This window comes from Pleurodeles waltl, chromosome 5 (assembly GCF_031143425.1).
Source record: "Pleurodeles waltl isolate 20211129_DDA chromosome 5, aPleWal1.hap1.20221129, whole genome shotgun sequence".
In the NCBI taxonomy this organism is placed as follows: domain Eukaryota; kingdom Metazoa; phylum Chordata; class Amphibia; order Caudata; family Salamandridae; genus Pleurodeles; species Pleurodeles waltl.
Genome location: NC_090444.1, coordinates 1171590664 through 1171610499, shown reverse-complemented (window position 1 = coordinate 1171610499; position 19836 = coordinate 1171590664). Strand labels below are relative to the sequence as shown.

At 46.8% G+C, this 19836-nt stretch overlaps 1 long non-coding RNA gene across 3 annotated transcripts in view; it reads left to right on the top strand.

The window, feature by feature from the left end:
- LOC138297367 (uncharacterized) overlaps positions 1–19836 on the top strand; it is a 299615-nt gene that overhangs the window by 192834 nt on the left and 86945 nt on the right. The window lies entirely within an intron of this gene.

Genomic DNA, 19836 nt, shown 5'->3' with positions numbered 1-19836 from the left:
ATTCTATCCTTCATTATTCTCCGTGACCCTTTCTCTATTTGATGACCCAAGTATTTCACTTTCTTCTGACAGAACTGCAACTTTGAAGGAGACACCTTGTGTCCATTCCTTCCCAAATGGTTCAGTAGAGCAATGGTGTCGGCTGTGCAGCCACTTTCTGTCTTAGATGCAATCAGTAAGTCATCAATGTTCTGTACTAGTGTTGACTCGAATGGCAATTCTAACGCTTCCAAGACTTTCTTTAGAATCTGATTGAAAATTGACGGTGACTCAGAAAACCCTTGAGGAATTCGACACCAACTGTAAACTCTGTCTAAGAATTTGAAACAAAAGAGAAATTGGCTGTCCTCATGAAGAGGCACCGAAAAGAATGCTTGTGACAAGTCGATGACTGAGAACCACTCGGCATCGCAAGGGATTTGAAACATTATCACAGCTGGATTCGGTACTACAGGGCAGCATTTAACTACAATGTCATTTATTTTCCTCAAGTCCTGCACAATTCGGACCTTTCCACTTGGCTTTATTAGTCCCATGATTGGTGAATTACATGGACTGCTTAACACTTCTTTCAGTACTCCCTGTTTTACAAACTCGTCAATGAGTTGGGCGACTTTCATGAGGGTGTCTTGTGCCATGTGGTATTGTGGGGTCTGGTGAAAGGTTACATTGGGTTTTACGGTCACTTTCACTGGTTCCACTCCTTTCACCAATCCCACCTCTTTTCCTGTCATATCCCACACTTCCTTTCCGACTGTTTCCCGTAATTCAGCTGGAATATCTTCTTCAGTTATCATCGGAAAAAGGTTAATCAGAGGATATTCTTCATCGACAGTTTCCATCTCATCCCCTTCTACACTGTCCTCTTCTTCCCCATCACTGCTCGTCTGAATTCTAATTCCATCGTCCGAACACATAATCGAACATCCCAATTTACACAATAGGTCTCTCCCTAACAGTGCTATCGGGCTTGAGTCACATACCACAAAACTATGTGTCCCTTGATAGTTACCAATTCTGACTTGTACTGGATCTGTGATTGGGTTCGTCAGGTGCCTGTTTGCTACTCCCACTACTTGAACTGTCCTCCCTGAGAGTGGCAAATTTGGTACTTCAATGCTCCTAACAGTTGAACGTGTGGCTCCTGTGTCAACCAAGAATGAAACACGATGACCCATAACTGTTCCCTCCACATATGGACCCTTTTGATCAACTTCCAAGGATGCTGCAAGCACACAATTTCCCTCCTCATCTGAACTTTCACTCTCCCATACATTGTTTATTCCATTCTCACTGTGTAATGGGAACTGTTGTACTGTGCCATTTGTATTCATCACCTGACCCGAGACCTGTGGAGGAACCATCACTTGCTGCTGACTCACTGGTGCCAAAGGTATTTGCATTTGCTGATTAGGTACCATGGGAAACTGCTGTTGCATTGGCTGCATTTGCGTCATCTGCATACGGGGCATCTGCATCTGCTGCGGCTGCATGGGCTGTAATCCCTGCAGCTGATTTATGGTCTGAAAATTTGGGTTTGGACCTCTCATTTTCGGTCCCCTCATTGTCTGGAATGCATTGACATCATTGTTTTGCTGACCAACACCTGCACCTTCCTGCATCACCATCGGGCACTCGCGTTTCCAATGTCCGACGATTCCGCACACGTGACACAGCATCACCCTTTTCAATGCCTGCACACCATTCGGAATCGCAACAGTGTTCAAATCCGGACCATTACTCCCAAAGCCTCCTCTGCCTCTGCCTCTCGCCTGTGGCTGAAACACCATATTTCCCTGCGGCTGCAGCTGCGGTATCTGCTGTTGGAACCCTTGCAACCCTTGCAAACCTGTCTGAGCTGCTTTAAGTTCCATCATCATCACTTTCTCTTTCAACCTTTTCTGTTTCACTTCAATTTCGTCGCTACAGTATTTCGCATAATTCAACACCTCATCAATAGGTTTCGACTGCCAACAAATCAAATGCGTCTTTATCATCTGACTTATCTCTGGTCTCAGCCATTCCACAAATCTAAACACAAAATGAAGCATGTCCTTCGCCTCTATTGTTTCCGTGCCACTGTAGTTCTTGAACGCCTTCAACAACCTCTCATAGTAACCATGAATCGACTCTTTAGCCTCTTGGGCAGTTCGATCAATCTTCTGCCAATCCACATTTTTCGCGGCAACCTTCGTCTTCAAATGCTCAATCACCTTATAGTACAAGCTCATTACCATAGGTGATGGTGCACCCGTATCCCTGTCCCTCTCTGGTTCACTTGTCGGCCAACCTACAGCCCTTTTGCAGTCTTCCCACAAATCTGCCGGAACCACAATCTCAAAGAGGGTGTTCAGGTCTTCCCAAAGACATTTTGCAAGCTTCACAAACCTATCAGTCTGTTGATACCATTCAATCGGTTTCTCTCTCAGTTTGGGAAAATCATCCGTAAAAGACTGAATGTCGCTTCTGTGCCACGGTACATGTATTAATTTTCCCCCTGCTGTCTCCCTCATTGGTAACATGGTTATTGCATCACTACTCTGTGGTCTTTTCTCCTTATGCTCTGGGACACTATCTTTCTTCTTTTCCTTTTTCTTTGCCCATCTACTTTCCCATTTGTCTAAGCACCTCCACACTTGTGCACTCTGCAGCAATTCTCTAAGGTGCGTCTTCATGCCTGCTGACCTCATGTGTTCAAAGTCTGTGGTCCCGAAATCCAATCTATAGCTCCTGCTCAAGTGTTTTGTCTTGTCTATCTCAACCCCGTTTTTGTCAGCTATTTCTTGCAACCTTCTATGTACCTTGTTTACTTCTCTCGTAATCCTGGGACATAGATACCTCAGCTCTTCTTCCGAGTAGGACTCTAACCTATTCAAACCCATAGTCCCTTCCACCAATTCTTCTGCTTCCATGTTCAACCTGACCTTATTCAGATAGTCCTCTCCCTTCCCACTGGCTGAGCTTTGTGTGGAATTTAGACTGTTGAACCACTGTGTCAGCTGTTGCGCATTCAACCCCATCAGTGTAGCATTCACATCGACTGCCATTGATGGTTGCGGCAACTTTTCAGTGTTCGATGCTAGCGGTATCATCAGTGGGGGACTCGACCTCACCACTGTTGACTGAGCACATATGGGACTAAACTCCATCAAGGACCCAGATCCAGTTGGCAGAGCCGCTATCGGAGTTGTCTCTGGAGTGTCTTCTATGCACCTCCTCTCCGTCCCACTCTGCACCACTGATCCTTGACCGCTCATACCTAAGTTAGGCTGAGTGTACAAAGGTACCGGTGGACCTACAGTAATTGGTAGGGATAACGCATCTGTATTCTGTCCATTCCCCAGGTTCTGGGGCATGTTCATTCCCACACTATGGGTCATCATTGCCGGCATGCCCGTCTGACTCCCCGTCATCTGAGCATGTGCGGTCCCCCCCTGCATCTGCTTTTGAGGCATCAAAAACTGGGTTGATTCAGCTTGTGCCAATGCTGGGTTGCGACCATTCTGTACTCCCATTACGGTTGGATCTAGAATCATTCCCGTACTGTTGTCACTGCTGTAGTACCTTGGGACCTGCGGCTGATAATTTTCTGCTGGTTTCAATATAGGCACATCTGGATATATTCTCCTAACCTGCGGCATCTGCGGGGTGAACAGTAAACTCGGGTCCTTAGATCCCGATGGCGTTTCTGAATTCGGAGTTTCATTATTCTGTACCGGTGCCGGAGGGGCAGAACTGGTACTTGGACCTTGTTCACTCTCTGCATAGGGTGGTGGACGGTCGTTCAGCAATTGGATGATGAACTCCTCATCCTCTGACTCTTCTTCTCTCCTTAACTTTTCCTCGTCCTCTCTATCTTTGGAACACCTCCTGTTTGTCTTACAGGTAGCTTTCTTGCCTGTCGCCTCTTCTTCCTTAGCAATTGCGGGAAACAATTTTATCCCCTGCAATATATCTGACCTCCACACCTTCTGTGCATTATCCCACCTAGCGTCCGCTAGTGTCTTTTCTACCTTTCTTATCCTGGTCTCGAACTTCTTTTGCTGTTGCTGTCTAGCCATTAGTTCCCAAATCGCTAGAGCCTCAAACTGTGCTGGCCTTGGAGGTACCTTCATGTCGTACATCGCGAACCTCAAATTCTCTAGGATCCTTATATTGAATGTCCCATGGATCGGGAACGCTTCGCTCCCATGTCTCTCTGTCAGCTTGTGCCATTGCTTTAGCCAAAGGCACGGAGCTACCCCCCTTTCCTCCATTACAATGTAAGCTGGTGTACCTTCGGGTGGCGTCTCCTCTCCTACGCTCGCTTTAATGTAAGACTCCCCCTTCATCGCACTCTTTAATGCTTTGAAAAATTTCATTTTCTCGTCTTTTATCTCACAAAATTTGTAATCAATAATTTACTTTAATTCCCGGAATACTCTTCGCTTGCCTTTCCCCTTCCAATCGAGCCCCACGGACTGCGTCCAATCCGTGCGCGACCCTTCTCTGCAACAAACTTATCCCAGCGCGGCTCCTAGTGACGTCACACTCACACACACTGCGGCTGACAAAGCCTCGCGGCTTGTCCTCCTTCACTCAGCTCCTCTCGTAACAACTTCTAGCATGTATCGCGAGCAACCAAATAATAATAAAACAGATCTGTCGGTTTACTACAGGAAGGGTAACACAATCGCTTCAGGACCTTAGGGATTTTTCACTAGCCTCGGCAGTTATTCCATCTTTCTCGGTCCCCACTTTCGCAAGCAAATCTGACCCGCAGACTCTGCTCTCAACTTGTCAATGATCTATTCTAGTGCACTTAGAATTTGTCAAAGCCCGAAGTCGAAGTTTTCTTTCACTCCCTTAACACACGTACCGACTCGTTGACCACGCCCGGTCAACCTATTAAACCGACCAGACCACAACATAAACAAGTGTCTCATACACTTTTCAACATACTCCGGAGTCTCTTGACCTCGCAGGGCCCGTCTCAACAACAACAACCACGTGGACCTTTTTCTGCACAAAGCGCCACATGCACATGAAGTTCGACGACTTCCCTACTCTCACACTCGGAGTCGCACCTCCGCTATTCTCTAAAATCCTCGCAACCTTTTCAAACAATCTGCGGCAATAAGCTGTGCAAGCGCAAAATCCTAACTTCACTCATACCGTCACTAGTACCGCCAACGCCGATTTCACACCTCCATTCTCTCCATTCGCAAGCTCCGAGATCCCGGGAAAGTCGCGGGGGACTTAGGGCATCATCATTCTCTCAATCTGTTTTACCCAAGAAAAATCTAATTCAACACCATATACTTCTCGAGTGGTGTCTCAAAGAGCGTAACCTTCAATTCAACACCATATACCTCTCGAGTGGGGTCCCAAAGGGCGAAACCGTTACCTCTCGAGTGGGGTCCCAAAGGGCGAAACCGTTACCTCTCGAGTGGGGTCCCAAAGGGCGAAACCATCCTCTGCTACCATCTACTGATAGAGCGTTCCAACCTAATAAAAAACCTGCATTTGGACGCTCTTGGGTCGATGAATCTTTTGACCAAGTGGGGCACTCTTCACCCGAGAGTAATCAATTTAATCAAATCAATAATCAATAACGAACATAAGCAATGCCCTGATCAACATAACACTTCACAATTAATCCAGAAAACATTTCGGCGAACCATGACCTTTCGGCCATGAATAACCACACCAGTTCATTCAAAGTTAATGAATTTATTTCCCTATATTAACAAAGCTAGCACGATATAAATGTGTCTCAACACCAAATGATATATGTAAATGAACATTAATAGCTGTCCATAACGGCGAAAAAGATGCAATCTATGCAGCATTTGAATAACAATACATTCGATGATAGCAACGCAAACCACTAAAACTACAATCTGTAACGGGCTAATTGCATACATTAGTCAGCATAACAAGGTCTCAAATTGCATCGTGCAACAAATGAATCCTCATCTAACCTCAAATTAGCATCTGCATGTGGGTCTTCATGCAAAAACAATTTAGCAACATTGATTTGGAAAACTCCTAACTAGGGCTCTTATCAAAAATCAGCAGTTGGTTACCTAAAAAGAAAACACAATGCAATTGTACATTTTCCTTTCATATTTACCAAATTCAATCAGCATTCAAGGAAGTCTTCGTCTCACAGGTACCGGTTTCGATCAGCATGGGACGGGGCAAAGGGGCAGGGTGGACAGGGCAATTGCCTCACAGCGGCAAGATAAAAGGACAAAACTACTACTTCATGCAAAGGGGCAAATCAAAGTTAAAGTCTCTAGGGCAAGATTTACTTAAAGTCTCTTTCTCTCGATTAGAGAAAGCATCAAAAGTCTCATTCAAAATGGCGTCGAACATCAATTTGGCATCGTAGGAGATGGCAAAATGACGAGGTCTGCAAGATGGGCCATAATGGCTAATGGGCAATAATGTTCGATGTCCTCAGTGGGTGCAATGGGTAATGGCTGCTTTCTTCTTGTGCACCATGTTTAAATAAACAACAGTTCAAATCCAGTAGGGTCTTCCATTGGAGGGTTCATAGGTTGGCTTCAAATTGTCCAATCAAAAACAACTATTCACAAACTTCTACCTACGCATACATTATCCTTGGAGTCGGGAACGTAAGTTGCAACATATTTTACCAATTAACTCACTTTCAGAGCTTCCATTGTCCACACCTGCAGATTGACCTTGGAGCAAAGAAGAAGATGCCAGGCTAGCACGAAACCTTAAAGATAAGCATGTGAGCCGATCTCACTGGAAAAGTACAGCTTCAAGCAAGAATACACGTTTATTAGCACATTGGAAAAAACACGAGCATCTAAACCGTGAGACAAGGCAACTAGGCCGATGCCTCCACTAAAGTTATGCTAAGTTAAAACATTTCAAACAAGCAAATCATGGCACACGTTTACGGTTATGTCAGATTAGTACAATTCTAATACATCACGTTATATAAAGCACGCTTATAAATGTTGGCGAACTACTCTGAGGGCACATTTGTCTCCGTACAATCTTTATTAGTTTGGTTAAAGTCACACTTGATTATTTCAGCACTACGTTTATGCGCTAATAAATGTAAAACCTTCATTTCTGCGTCATCAATGGCATCCTCATTGACAATGCAGGATTCTGCACCATAGCCTGCAGCTCCTCGGGACCACCGCTGTGCGACATATCCTCGACACAGGATCTCCAAATGCTCCAAAAAACAGGTTTTAAACTACCTTTGTTCAGTGGGCCTAACTTGGTCCCTGTTGCTGGACCACACTCCATCGCAGTCAGGCTTAACTTGATATACAATTCAATTGGGACTTTTTCATGAGGTTTTTAATTTAAAACATTGAAATGTTATATCTCCAGTTCTACTGATTGGATTTTTGCTGTTTTGGTGTTGAATAATTTATTCAATCTTACTATATTCCACTAAATTCGTGTGGGAATTTTCTTGTTTTGTGTTTTCACTTTATTGCTATTTGAAGTGCTGCATAGATACTTTACACGTTGCCTCTAAATGAAGCCTGACAGCTTTGAGCCTAGCTGCAAGAGGGTTAACCACGTTATTTGGGGTTTGCTTGAGTTTTACTTTGACAAGGATTGTGGTTATTGCTTGAGTAGGGTTTTAACCCCCCTTAGCCAGTACCCCTATTTCCTACATTGATGTCCAGTGGTGAGATTAGGACTTGTGTTTATGCAGTGACATACAGTAATTTTGAATTACACAAAAATTCCAGATAAATATTTTGATACCAATTTGAGTTTTTTTTTTTAATTCTCCTTGATCGGCTCTTGTTGCTTTTTCCAAATTTACTCTTGTTATACCTAACTGTCTGGGGCTACATCTGCTAGAATGGAATTTGAGTGCATCAACCTGGAGAGCTACACTGTAGTAGAGCTCAAGCAGTTCTGTAAGGAAAGGGGAGGCTCACCAGTGGCTGACAGGACCAGATGACCAAGATGAGGAGGATGATGCGGAGGAGCAAGAACAGGACCTGGATACCAGTCCTGAAATGCAGCATTCAGGGCGGGGGGGGTGACTTGTCTCCTGAAACAGAATTTCCTGCCAATATGAAGAGCAGTGTATCCCTACAAGGTCTGTCCGCAGAGGAGCTGGTGGACATGGAGAGGATGTTGAAAATGGCCAATCTTGAGTTGGAAGCAGGGGAGAAGAAGGCTGAGGCTGAAAAAGCCTTGGAGGGAAAAAGACTAGTCAAGGAGAAGAGGACAACGGCCCATGAGCGAAGTCTCAGAGAGCTATACATAAGAGCTAAACAGCTGAAGTCCTGCAATACTGGTGGCAGCATACCTGCAATGCCCTCTGAAGACAAGAGGGTTCACATTCCAAATAATCTTATGCCCAATTTCGTTGTGGGAGACAAGTGGTTTGAAGCCTATGGGTTTACTCAGGAGATGAATAGGGTCTCTGAAGAGAATTTAGGAGCCAGTCGTTGAAGGCACATACCTAGCGAAGGGATGGATGCCCTACAGGCCCTAGAGAAGGGGGGATTGGATGTGGAATCTCCCCATGAAGGAAACCCTTGCCAGAAAGTATGGCCTCAACCCAGAAAAGTGCAAGGAAACATTTAGGGACAGCCAGAGGATGCCCCATCAGTCCTAGGTGGATTGTATAGATTCCTTTTGCAAAGCACTGGATGATTGGGTGAAGGGCAATGAAGTAAAAGATAACCGGGGGCTGTGCAATTTGGTGGCAAGAGAGCACATGATCAGTCTTTGTTTTGCAGATCTGTGCCAACACCTGATTGATAGCATGCTTACTGACCCCAGGGAGCTTGCCAAGGAGACAGACTGCTACTCAGCACCAGGGTCCTCAAGAAGATATCCGAGGGGATCATCACAAGGGTTGGCAGGGTCCCAACAAGAAAAAGGAGGGGGAAGAATTCCCAGTCCTTACCTGAGCAGAAGTAGAGTAAGTTACCTGAACATAAGTCCTCAGTGAAGTTCACCCATAAGTGGTATGAGTGCCAATAGGTTGGGCACTTCAAGGGTGACACCAAGTGTGCCAAGTGGGCAGTCCCCCACTGGCAAGCAGACATCAGGGCTGGATAATATGGTGCTTAGGGAGGATATTGCCATAGTTAGTATGGACGTAGTGTAGAGGTTACCCTAGTATCTCTGGATGACTGAGAGATGGTACCAAAGGCAAAAGCAACATCAAAACACAGGCAGTGGATCACTATAAATGCGCTGAGGATGGAGACTATGAGAGACACAGAAGCCAGCATGACAACCTCAGGTGTCATCTGGCGTCCTCAGACCAGGTAGTCCCTAAACTAGTCCTCTAGTTTTCAGTAGCCGACAACCATGAGAGTCACTATCTAGTGGCTCTGGTTCTCTTTGAAAGAGGGGCATTCTCAGATTCCTTGAAGGTAGCTGTTAGTCCATCCATCCTGTGGATTGCCTGCTCAGAATTGACCCAATGCACTCCATCTGAAAGGAGGTGGAGCTCCAGTCCCAAATGGAGATGTTGGGGTTGCATGAATGGTTATGCTTGACCACACAGTCCATGGCCACCCAAGATGGTAGTCAGGAGGACTTGAAGCCTGTTAGATTTGCCCAGGTACCTGCCAAACGAGAAAGAGTGAGGGGCACAAGAAACCCGCTCCTGAAACACCCAGGGACTTGGAAGAGGTGGTGGAACCTGAGGGCAAAGCAACATAACCTACAGGGGAGGACATTGCCACCCTGGGAAACCTACCTGCACTGACCAATTGGGAAGGGAGAACCATCAGAGAGAAGTTCTGCAGGGCGGGGAAGGTGTGCCCTAATCTGCAGAGCCTACGGCAGCAGACAGAGGCCCAGACAGCTGGCAACACCTCTGGTGATCATCTGATTTACTGAGAGAATGGTTTCCTGTATGGTGAGCCCAGGTTTCCTGAGCCTGCTGCAACCCATATGTTGGTGGTCCCCCAGAGCTACGGGGCGTTCCTACTGGAGTTGGCTTACAATGTTCCCCTAGCAAGTCACCTGTGGCAAGACAAGACCTTTGAGAGGCCTGTCATCCACTTTTATTAGACCCGGATAATAATGCCCACAGGTGTGTTTTCCAGGTCTTGTCCTACCAGCCAGGCCAGTGGAAAGTCAGAGGGAAGGGCAAGGCTTCCCTGGTTCTCCTTTCTGTCCTTGGAATGCCCTTTGAGAAAGTGGCTATCAACATTGTTGGGCCTCTGAACCTGAATACAGCCCTGGGCAACATGTTCATCCTGGTCTTGTGAGCCATGCCATCCGGTACCTGAAGGTTATTCCTCTGAGGACAGTGACTTTGCCCACAGTGGCCAGGGCATTGATGGGGATATTTACCAGTGTTGGTTTCTATAAGGCGGCATAAAGTTTATCTCAGCATACATGAAGTTCATGTGGAAGGACCTTGGGGTAACATTCAAGTTGTCCATATCCTATAATCCCCAAACGAATGGACTTGTTCAGAGATTCAACAAGACTCTTAAAGGCATGATCATGGGCCAATCAGAGCCCTTGAGGTGAAAGCGGGACATTCCCTCTGCCGTGCCTTTTATTCACGTACAGGGAGGTACCATCAAAGGAGACTGGATTCAGCCCCTTTGAACCTCTGTATGTACACCCTATCAAAGGGCTTCCCAGTCTGGTGAAGGAGGGCTGGAAGCAAGCTGCCAAGAAAACTCCACAGGATTTGGTTAGCTACAAGCTCATCCTCCGCACCCAGATAAAGCGCTTCTGGAAGACAGCAAAGGAGAATCTGGAAGTCAGCCAGAAATTATGAAACAGTGGAATGACAAAAAGCCCACTCTGCTAGAGTTTCAGCCTGGCCAAAAAGAGTGAGTGATGGAGCCTGTGAGTCTAGGGCCCAACAAGACTGAGGGTCTGGGCATATGAGGTGAACGAGCTTCAGAGGGTTGCCATACACTTATTGGAGCTCAACACCTCCAGGAACTCTTATGGGTTCTGCATTTCAATCATCTCATCCCCCACTTCCAGAGGTTTAAGGTTACCATGCTCTTGGTCATTTATGATGGAGTGGAGGAGGAGAGTGAACCTCTCCCCGACCTTCTTTCTTCCAATTATCAGGATGAGTCAGTGAAGGGTGTCAACTTCTCTTCTATCCTGGCCATAGAGCAACAGAGAGACTGTCACCAAGTGTTGGGACAGTTCACCTCTCTCTTTTCCCTAAACCAACCAGGGCTCATAACATGGTGTACCCATGGTTCTGACAATGAGGGCAGTATGCCTGTGAAAAATAGGATCTATAGACTATCTAACAAATTGAGAGCCAGGATAAAGGAGGAAGTCTATCCCTCAAGCAGCCCTTGGTCCAGCCCAGTAGGGCTTGTCCCAAGTCTGCTCCTCTAGGTACCACATGCAAAGTCTGGTTCTGCCTGGATTACGCTGGGCTTAGTTCAGTCACTAAGACTGGTGCTCACCCCATCCTGATGAGCTCATTAATCAGTTTGGGGCTGCCAAGTTCCTTAGCACATTTGATTTGACGTCTGGGTACTGATAGATTGCTTTCACTAAGGGGGGCAAAGACAGATCAGTGATGTCTACCTCAGAGCTACCTCAGAAGGCCACTTTCAGTTTTGGGTGATGCCCTTTAGGTTGAAGAACTCTCCTGCCATCTTCCAGAGGTTGTGTTATAAGGAACAAAGGTCCCTAACTAGCTATAAAACCTGGTATCTACTGAGAGAGCGCTGCTACCTTCTGCTTCTCTCACCTCCTTTTAACCTCCTTTCTCTGCTTTGCTCTCCGCTCTGCTTCACTTCTGTCCCTTTGTGCTCCTTTTGCTTAACGCTACTCTCTTCCTTGTTTTTCTCTCACTCCTCCCTCTCTCTCTCACTTTCGCTCTCTCTCTCTCTTCTGCTGCTGCTGTTCTCATTGCCCCGCCCCCTTTTTGCAGCCCACCCGCTTTTTCGTGCCATTTTTTGCCTCCGCTCTGACCTCCCAGCTGTCCTTTCCTCGCCCCACCTCCTTACTTAATGACGGCCGCCATGAGGCTGCGCTGCTGGTGCCCCAAAGGCAAGCCCGTCTGCGCCTGTCCACACCTGGACCGTGCCCAGCGCCAGAACCTCTGGCTCCCGTCACCCCCACTGCAGTCACGCACAACTTCACTATGATGCCACCACCCTCCACAACCTCAACACCGGCCCCTCACCTGCCTGTCTTCAAGCCTCCTCGCAGACCACCTGCGGACCCTTCTCCTGCCGGAACTGCACCTTCACCGGCCTCCACGCCAACGACCCACGCACCAAGGCAGGACGCAACTATCTCAGATGTATCCTCCTCAACACCCGCTCCGTCCACAAGCACACAGTAGAGGTATGGAATCTACTTGAGTCAGCCTCCCCAGACGTCACCTTCCTGACCGAGACCTGGATGACCTGGATGAACCCCTCCTTAGTACCTGACATTGCCATAGCCATCCCGGACGGCTACAAGATCACCTGCAGGGACCGCTCCAACAAACCAGGAGGAGGCATCGCCATTATCCACAAGAACACCCTCAGGATCACGACCAGAACCAAAGACACCCTCAGTACTGCCGAACACCTGCACTTCCAGACCCAAACTGACCCAAATTCCACCCTCCGAGGGACCATCAACAAAAGGCCCCCCCGGCCCCCGCCACAGTTCAGCGACTCCATCACCGACGTCATCAGCACGCATGCTCTCGCATCCACTGACTACATACTCCTCGGGGACTTAAACTTCCACCTCGAGAAGACCAACCTCGGCTGCAAACAGCTCGTCATGACACCGACCCACTCCGCAGGACACACACTCAACCCTATTTTCTCTGCCAGCAATCATGTCTCCTTCAGCCTTACCACCAAACTCCACTGGACAGATCACCGCTGCATCACTTCTCCTTCAAGAAACCCACCACACACCACCACCCACAACGGATCCCCCATCGCAGCTGGAACAAGGGCACCGAAGACCAACTTATCGCAACCCTCTCCCGGAACCCACCCATCGACACCACCGACACTAATGTAGTTGCCTGCAACTCCAGGCAATGGGTCTACACATGTGCCAATACTCTCACCCCAATCAACAATCCCTCCAACAGACGCACCGACAGAAAGGCCTTCTGGTTTACCACCGACCTCCACGAATCTAAGGAAACCTGCCAAAGACTCGAAAGACAGTGGCACCAAGAATAGACTCTGTACAACCACACAGCCTTCAAAAACGCCATTCACAGACACCACCAACACATCCGAGCCACCAAGCGAACCGCCTTCAAAGACCGAATCAACAACAGCGCACACAGCCACAAGGAGCTCTTCTATGTCATGAAGGAACTCTCCAACCCCAGTTCCAATGCCAACAACATCCCGCCATCCCAAAACCTTTGCGACTCCCTAGCCTCCTACTTCCACCGCAAGATTGCAGACATCCACAACAGCTTCAGCACCCAGACCCTCCCGGCAACCACCAACACCACAGATTCACCTCCGACCAAACTCCTGCTCTCCTGGACCCCCCTCAATGACAACGACAACATTGAAATCATGAGCACCATCCACTCCGGCTCCCCATCTGACCCCTGCCCTCACCACATCCTCAACAAAGCAAGCTCCGTCATTGCACCCCAACTACGGAAAATCATCAACAGCTCCTTCGAGTCTGCCACCTTCCTAGAGAGCTGGAAACACGCCAAGATCAACGCCCTCCTCAAAAAACCCAAGGCGGACCCAAAGGACCTCAAGATCTTCCGGCCTATCTCCCTGCTCCCCTTCCCGGCAAAAGTCATTGAGAAGGCTGTCAACAGACAACTAACCTGCTTCCTCAAGAAGAACTGCACCCTGGACCCTTCCCAATCCGGATTCCGCAGCAACCACTGCACCAAAACTGCCCTCATCACTGCCACCGACGACATCAGAACCATACTGGACAACAGTGAAACTGCAGCCCTCGTCCTCCTGGACCTCTTGGCCACGTTCAACACCGTCTGCCACCACACCCTATGCTCATGCCTCAGCAATGCAGGAATGCGCAACAGAGCCCTGGACTGGGTCACCTCCTATCTCACTGGTAGAACCCAGAGAGGCTGCCTCCCCCATTCTGCTCCGAGGCCACCAGAATCATCTGTGGCATACCCCAGGGTTCATCCCTCAGCCCGACCCTTTTCAGCATCTACATGGCCTCGCTCGCTAACATCGCCCGATTCCACAACTTCAACATCATCTCATATGCAGCTGATCCTCTCCCTCACCAAGGACTCCTCCAAGACCAACCTCCACAAAGAAATGAAGGCCATTGCCGAATGGATGAAGAGCAGCTGCCTCAAACTCAATTCCGACAAGGCGGAAGTCCTCATCCCAGGCTCCACCCCCCTCGGCATGCCTGGTGGCATGCCACTCTTGGAGCCGCTCCGACTCCCACCGACCACGCACGCAACCTAGGATTCATCTTGGATTCCTCATTATCCTTGACCCAGCAAGTCAACGCCCTCTCCTCCTCCTGCTTCAACATCTTCTGCATTCTCCGAAAGATCTACAAATGGATACCCACCAAAACCAGAAGAACAGTCACCCAAGCCCTCGTAAGCAGCAAACTGGACTATGGCAATGTCCTCTATGCAGGAACCACGGCCAAACTCTAGAAGAGGCTGCAACGCATCCAGAACACCTCCGACACCTCATCCTGGACAGCCCCCCCCCACTGCCACATCACAGACCACCTGAGAAACCTGCACTGGCTCCCAGTCAACATGAGAATCACCTTCAAACTCCTCACCGACGCTTACAAAGCACTCCACAACACCGGACCAGAATACCTCAACAGACAGCTTTCCTTCTACACCCTGACCCGGCATCTCCGCTCCGCCAACCTCGCCCTCGCAACCGTCCCACGCGTCCGCAGAACTACAACCGGCGGTGGATCAATCTCGCACCTCGCCACCAAAACGTGGAACACTCTTCCCACCCACCTGGGCCAGACCAAAGACCTCCTTACCTTCAGGTAACTTCTCAAATCCTGGCTGTTTGAGCAGTAGCAGCATCCCCCCTTTCCCACCCCCCTCCTCAGCACCTTGAGACCCTCACGGTTGAGTTGTGCGCTTTCCAAATTCCTGATTGATTGAGCAATATTTTGTTCTGATGATGATCGCATAATTTAAAGTGGATCAAAATGTTGTCAACTTATTACACTCTAACACCATTAATCAAATCTTGACTACTCGATTTTTATTGGTGCATTACTCAATTCCACCTGTGTGTGTTTTGATACTTGTATAGTGTGCCCCGTAGAGATTCGAACCTCCACACACCTACTTTTATTGTATTAAATATGTGATTTTAACAGTTCATTCAACACCACCTGAGCATTATTATTTTGTTCTCTCTGTACTGTTTACTTTATTTCAAGTTAGGGATCTTTGTTCTTTAAAATACAGAATTACTGTTCCCTAATTATCCTTGGGTCCCCCTTGTGTTTTGTAACACCTTCCAGAGGTTGGTCAATTAAGTCCTCGCTGTGTTGGAGAACTTCCACCCCACCTACCTATACCACATTACTGTATTCATTCTAGCTGGGGGGACACATGTGCCACCACAGAGAACTGCACAAGGCTCTACAGAGAGCAGGCCTGACTATCAAGGACAGTAAGAGCCAAACAGGGCAGGGTTCAGTGGTATACTTAGGTTTTTCCCCTCTGGATTGGGTCTTTCCCCCCCTGTTTTTCACCCTTCCTTCCCCTTGGCCCCCCACCCCCATCTCTCTCCCCCCACCCCTCCTCCCTGTGACTTTTCCCTGTGTGTTGCTTTCTTTTTCAAAGATACAGGCATGTCGAGGGACATCCCCTATTCAGGACCCTTTTAGCCCTTCACTGGGCCACCGACGACCGCCATCTTTGGAAGGTTGTCGGTCTAGTGTTCTCACACTCCGACAAGCCTGGTCATGTGAGCACTTCTCCATTACTTAAACTGGATCCCAACATGGATCGCGGTCTTATTTCGGGCCACGGTGAGGTGAGGGGTAGGTTTTAAGTTGCGAGTGTTGCTTTGAGGAAGAAAGTACTCTGTACGCCCTAGACCACCGGCAGTGATTAGAACGCACTTATTGAGCTTGACCTTCACCGCATTTTCATTTGTGTATATTTTACAGCGTGTGACTATAAGCACACCCCCGTCTCGGAGGACCTATCATGCAATGAGCATAAACACTGAAAGTAGGTCACGAATGCACCACGTGTGTTTTCCTAGAGGTGCCTCACATGTTTAAAGTGTTTTGTAGTGTTTCCTATATGTAGTCCGTCTTTTATTTGTTTTTATGTATGAACTACTGATGCCATTTGGCTGGGTGATGGTGACAACTCCATCACACCCCTGAGAGATGCATTTACATCTACTATTTTCTCTTTTCTTCCACAGATTTCCCAGCAGAGCATTGACACTGATGGGTAGTATTTATTTAATTTAATTTAATTGGTATATATCACCTTACCACAGTAAATAGTAAAAGTACTTCTACTAGTGTAAGGCGCACAAGGAATGATACTAGCTAGGTCACTTTGGTCCTGAAAAGGCATTTAGGAGTAAACTCCGAAACATGTAGACCACTAAGGAGGACAGGAACATAATATACCCACCCTCCTGACACCCCTTTTTAATCATACCACCCCTGTGAGACATATTAAACTAGTAATATCATCCAAAGGGGGGTATTTTTAATTTACCAAGACCCCACCAGTCCTATTCTTTTCTAGCATCCGCATCGCTGATATTAATAGTGCTCCCACGTCGGTCGCAGCACACCTCGTTCTGCAGCAGAACAGGAAGAAACCCAATGATGAAGCATGCCACCAAGGGGTAACCCTGGTGGGTGAGGGTTTTTCTACCAAAAAAACTTTTTTTCTTTGGAAGTTTTTCCCCTCTGGCTTGGGTCTCTAAGTATGTTTACTGAAGCTGTCATAAGTGCCAGAGGTAACAGTTAAGTGCGTGTGCCGAACACCGGAAACCCCCGGCTCAAATTAAGCGTATGTGCCAATGCTGATCTCTCCAGATTCTTCGGTCTTAGCGATGAGAACTGCCATGAGGGTAGGTAGTTTTCCCTTCTTTCAGCTGGGAGGGACACAGGTTGGACCTGACTTCCTTGGTGTGATTATCCAGTTTCCCCCATCTTCTTGTCTCCCAGCCTCTTGTTTTTGCTGACATTGTTTTTGCTGGCCTTAGGACTCTGCACCCTTTACCACTGTTAAGCAGTGCTAAAGTGCTTGTGCTCTATCCTTTAAGCATGGTAAAATTGGCTTACACCCAGTTGGTATATTAATTTACTATAAGTCCCCATTAAAGCAATACTACATGTACCAGGGCCTATAAATTCAATTCTACTACCCGACCTGCAGCTAGTATTGGGCCACCCACTTAAGTAGCCCTTCAAACATGTGTCAGGCCTGTCATTGCAGCCTATGTGTGCAGTTTTAAACTGCCATTTCGATCTGGCATATTAAAACCTTTGCCAGGCACAAACCTTCTATTTTAATACATGTGTTACCATTAGGGCAGGCACTAAATAGCCCAGAGGATAGGGTGCAAAGTATTTAAAAAGTAGGACATGTGATATTAAGTTTTACATATCATGGTAGTGAAAAACTCTTAAGTTCATTTTTCACTACTGGAAGGCCTGTTTCTCCCATAAGATAACACTGGTGTTACCTTATTGCATTTAGTAAGCTGTAACTTCCAAGGGGGAACAGGTAACCAGTTTGGTGTTGTTGGAATTGTAATGAAAAATCTTCTTGTGTGGTAATATTCAAGCTTAACATGACTGGGTGTAGTTGACAGTTGGGCTTTTTGTATTACTCCTAGACTGCCACACATTATAGAGAACTTAGGTTTAGGTGTACCTGGATGGGTCATCACTGGCAGGATGGTATGGCGAAGCTGGGCACAGACCTACTTATACTTGAATAGGCTGTGTCCTACCTCCATGTAAAATGCTGCATAAATCAATCATTCAATCACTCAATCAAGGATTTGTAGAGTGCCACAAATCACTAGTGAGGGTCTCAAGGAGCTGGTACAGTGAGGCTTAACTCAGAGACAATATGTAAAGTATTTATGCAACTCAGTAATAAAATGAAAACACAACCTAAGAAAAATTCCACACCACTTTAATAAAGAGAGTACAATGTAATAAATTATTTGAGACCAAAATGACAAAAATCTAATCAGTAGAACTGGAACAATGCAATTTCAAAGTGTTAAGTAAAAACAACACCTAAAAGCAATCTGACTGTGCCAAACTGGAACAAAGTCACAAGTTCAGGCTGACTGTGATGGAGTGGAAGCCAGCTCCATGCACCAAGTTAGGCTCGCTGAACAAAAGTACCTTAAATCCTGGTTTGCGGAGCATTGCAAGATCCTGTGTCGAGAATGCATCACACAGCAGTGGTTCTGAACTGCTGCTTAGCTGCGATAAGGAGTCCTGCTTCGTCATTGAAGATATTGTTGACGAGGGGCATGCGGTGGGAAGTCTTACATTGAAGATGCTTAAAGGGCTAGGTAAGTGGGTGGAACAATAAATGCTGCAGGTCCACTAGTAGCATTTAATTTGCAGGCCCTGGATACATGTAATGTCATTTTACCAGGGACTTACAAGTATGCCTAATTGGTATAAGAGAATGGTACCATGTTTTAAGGTAAAGCACACTGAATCCCAAGGCCAGCAAAAACAAGATAAGCAAAAATAGGGGAGAGGTTGCAAAACATTGTTGGGGGGGACCACCCTATTGCTGACAGGTCTAACAGGACTGAATCAATCATGTTGGTGGTACTGGGTGACCTAAGGCTGGCAGTCAATTGTGGCGGTGGAAGTGCCATCTTACTTTTGGACTTATCCACACTACTTGACACTATTGACCACAATATCCTTTGAGGCATCTTCAAGAAGTCGACCTGGACTACTAGCTTTTGACTGCTTTAAAAGATCCTTACTGACAGACTTATCTCAAACTTTCTTTTTGCTGCCCTATTCATTCTACCCATGAACCACACTTGTGGTATTCTTCGGAAGCCTTCCTGTCTTTAAGTCTTTCAATGTCTATGTCAAACCTCTAGTTTAGCAAAGTCTGTCTCATGGCTTCCATTTATATGTATAAGCAATCACACTGAAACTCAATTCCACTTAGTTTGAGATCGACTGACAACAGCAAAGAATCTCAGATATTGAAGGCTGGGGGTACAGCACTGGATGAGCCAACAATGGCCGAAACTCAACCTTGGCAACACATAGATCATGCTGAAAGACGAAAGTAAGAACCTCTAGGGTCTACCTTCTAGTCACAGTAATTATACATGCTGTTCCAGCCTTCTAAGCTTTGTTTGACTTCCATTGCATCTGACAGCTTTCATATACACTGTTTTTTCAACTAAGACACTGTCAAGCTCTTCTGTGCCTGACTTCCAAAGGCCATATTTCAGCTGTAACTTTCTTGATATACATACGTTTAGACTACAGCAGACCTGTCTGTGGTTCAATAAGAAGTCTGTTTTATTCCACAGGATGTATAAAAGGTGGTTTAGAGCCTAGTTACATGAGTAAAAATGTTTGCCTCTGTCATCGTTGTTTCTCCATCCCATTCACAGTATCCCCATAATAGACACAATTACTTTGTTGCATTCCCAAGATGTCTATTTCCATATCAAGGTCTTCTTCTTCTTAGAGGAATTACTAGTTTACAGGAGTAAGCAAGCCGTTTACTCCTATGGCCCAAAAGCATTTAAGGATCACTCTTTTTGCCTAAAATGCACCTCTAGCCAACTCACATTCAAAAATATATGAAAACATGACATTTCTTAAGCCATTATCTTTAATTGTCAAAAGTTGTTAATTCTG